Source organism: Parasteatoda tepidariorum, unplaced genomic scaffold (genome assembly GCF_043381705.1).
Source record: "Parasteatoda tepidariorum isolate YZ-2023 unplaced genomic scaffold, CAS_Ptep_4.0 HiC_scaffold_860, whole genome shotgun sequence".
Lineage (NCBI taxonomy): Eukaryota > Metazoa > Arthropoda > Arachnida > Araneae > Theridiidae > Parasteatoda > Parasteatoda tepidariorum.
Window position 1 is genome coordinate 207 of NW_027261940.1, and position 3,699 is coordinate 3,905.

Here is a 3,699-nt window from a genome sequence, read left to right on the forward strand (position 1 = left end):
CTTAGCAAAGTGCTACGCAGTTCTACACATATTACACGATACCAACAAGTATATGGACAGTTAATTGTTCCATAAGGCAATAAATGCCAAAAATTCATTCTTCTTTTGATCAATAATAAAGACTGAAATAGATACATTGTGTGAAAGATGCAGTATTAAATGAAACTACGAAAATCGCCTACCTGTTCTATGATTGAACTTTGCATCATCCTTATTCATCTTGCAATTTTTATAGTTATATATTGCCAATAACTATATAAACTATTATTTAAAATTCCTATAAAAAATTATCATTTTTGCTAAAAATTATTCCTATTTTGTGAAATATTTTCCCCCTTACATGTCTGATGATAAAGAATCTCTTCGAAAACGATTTGGAAACAGATAAAAGCGGACAATTAGTGGAACTTATACTGAGTTTGACCATACAGATATTATCTCACTTCCTTTTTGAACCATGATCTAAATAATGTGACATCTCCCCGTGTATAGTAGTGTGACTTCTCCCCGTGTATAGTAGTGTGACTTCTCCCCGTGTAGCACAGTGAGACAGTTCCTAGTGTGACATAGTGAGAAAAATCTCCCAGTGACATTTGTTCTACTCATGCGCAGAAATTTTATTCAGGACTTACATGCATGAGGTCTCGACATTATTGTTCGATATTGCAACAATCAACATTACTTGAGCTCCATCAAGTGGTGTTGTTGATATTTACTCTGCAGGATAGACATTTTGGTGAAACAACAGATATGCGTGTTCTGGTTTACTCTATTGCTTGGTAAAAAGAGCTTTGATCCTACTCCCGCACAACGTTGTCACATAATAGTGTCGAACTATTTATTCAAAGAGTGCTAATTTCAATGACATTCACGCCTATAAACAGAGGCAACAAACTAAATAAAATGGGGGTGACTGAAAAAATGAGTTTTTTGATAATCTTAATAAACAAATATCAATGTCTAAGTTCAGTTATATTCTTTTAAGTTTAAAATGTATTTTCCTCTATTTTTCTTGAAGTGTTTGCTATGTAAATATAATCAATGTCAAAAATTTGCCATTTTATGGAGGTGTATCTTACACATTTCGAATATTTTTATAGTAAATTACTTGAAAATATATCATAAACATACAATAGGTTTCAGTGTTTTAAATAAATGAAATTCCATGCAAAATAGTTGGACATGAAACTTTCTTAAATTCCAAATTTTATCTTCTTCATTACTGCAAATGTGTATTTATGAGTAAAATAATGACGGATTCAGCTGATTTTTCCAGAAATTTGCATCAATAATGAATTATTAATTTTCAGTTATTTATCCCAATATCTTACATATTTTTTATCATTATATGTCATTAATTTCAAATGTAGTCAATTACGTCAACTTAAATTTGTCATGTTTTCAAATAAGAGTTCCATTACACCAAAAATATGGTTTCTGCATCAAGTTTAAGTTCCAAATTATTATTTTTTTTTATATTTTGAAATGTGAAATTTAAAAATAAAAATTTTATAACTAATTTAACTTATTTTTCATTAATTTTGAAAACTTTATTTTATTGTTAGAGAAAGATTGTTTTCAAATCATAATTGTTGTTTTTTTTTGTTTCCTATTGAAAATGAGTTTTCTGTGTTAAAAATTTTTCTTTAGTTAAAACATGCTCATTGTTTCAATGGTTTGTAGAAAAATCGTATGAAAAGTTCGTTTATAGTATTAAAAGCAGGTTTACATATTTTAAGCTATCTATACAGCCTCCATAAAAAATTCGCAAATTCATTTTTAATTTATGTAATGCATACCAGATTGAAATTTATTGTACTAAAGTATAATGTAAACAACCGCACGGTTTGCTTAAAAAAATCCAAAAAAAAATATACAGAAAAAAATGAAAAAAATAGTTATATATTGCCAATAACTATATAAGCTATTATTTAAAATTCCTATAAAAAAATTATCATTTTTGCTAAAAATTATTCCTATTTTGTGAAATATTTTTCCCCTTACATGTCTGATGATAAAGAATCTTTTTGGAAACAGATAAAAGCGGACAATTAGTGGAACTTATACTGAGTTTGACCATTCAGATATTAACTCACTTCCTTTTTGAATCATGATCTAAATAGTATGACATCTCCCCGTGTATAGTAGTGTGACTTCTCCCCATGTAGCACAGTGAGACAGTTCCTAATGTGACATAGTGAGAAAAATCTCCCAGTGACATTTGTTCTACTCATGCGCAGAAATTCTATTCAGGACTTGCATGCATGAGGTCTCGACATTATTGTTTGATATTGCAACAATCAACATTACTTGAGCTTTATCAAGTGGTGGTGTTGATATATACTCTGCAGGATAGACATTTTGGTGAAACAACAGATATGCGTGTTCTGGTTTACTCTATTGCTTGGTAAAAAGAGCTTTGATCCTACTCCCGCACAACGTTGTCACATAATAGTGTCGAACTATTTATTCAAAGAGTGCTAATTTCAATGACATTCACGCCTATAAACAGAGGCAACAAACTAAATAAAATGGGGGTGACTGAAAAAAATAAGTTTTTTGATAATCTTAATAAACAAATATCAATGTCTTAAGTTCAGTTATATTCTTTTAAGTTTAAAATGTATTTTCCTCTATTTTTCTTGAAGTGTTTGCAATGTAAATATAATCAATGTCAAAAATTTGCCATTCTATGGAGGTGTATCTTACACATTTTGAATATTTTTATAGTAAATTACTTGAAAATATGTCATAAACATACAATAGGTTTCAGTGTTTTAAATAAATGAAATTCAATGTAAAATGGTTGGACATGAAATTTTCTTAAATTCCAAATTTTATCTTTTTCATTACTGCAAATGTGTATTTATGAGTAAAATAATGACGGATTCAGCTGATTTTCCATAAATTTGCATCAATAATAGATTATTAATTTGCAGTTTTTTTTCCCCAATGTCTTACTTTTTTTTATCATCATATGTCATTAATTTCAAATGTAGTCAATTACGTCAACTTAAATTTTTCAAATAAGAGTTCCATTACACCAAAAATATGGTTTCCGCAGTAAGTTTCTTATTCCAAACGAATATTATTTTTTTATATTTTGAAATGTAAAATTTAAAAATAAAAATTTTATGACTGATTTAATTTATTTTTCATTAATTTGGAAAACTTTATTTTATTGTTAGAGAAAGATTGTTTTCAAATCATAATTGTTATTTGTTTTGTTTCTTATTGAGTTTTCGGTTTTAAAACATTTTCTTTAGTTAAAACATGCTCATTGTTTCAATGCTTTGTAGAGAAATAGAATGAAAAGTTCGTTTATAGTATTAAAAGCAGGTTTACATAGTTTAAGCTATCTAAACAAACTCCATGAAAAATTCGCAAATTCATTTTTAATTTATGTAATGCTTACCAGATTGTAATTTATTGTACTAAAGTATAATATAAACAACCGCACGGTTTGCTTAAAAAAAAAAAAAAATATGCAGAAAAATATGAAAAAGAAAAAAATATACATATGTATTAAAAGAAAAAAAGAAAGAAAAAGTAAAAAAATGTATAATAAATGTAAAAAAGATATATATATAAAAAAAAAAAAAATTAAAAAAAATTGTAAAAAAAAAAAAATTTAAAAAATTAAAAAAACAAAATCAGAGAGCTAGCCAGGCTTAGTGGCATGTGCCTGTAGTCCCAGCT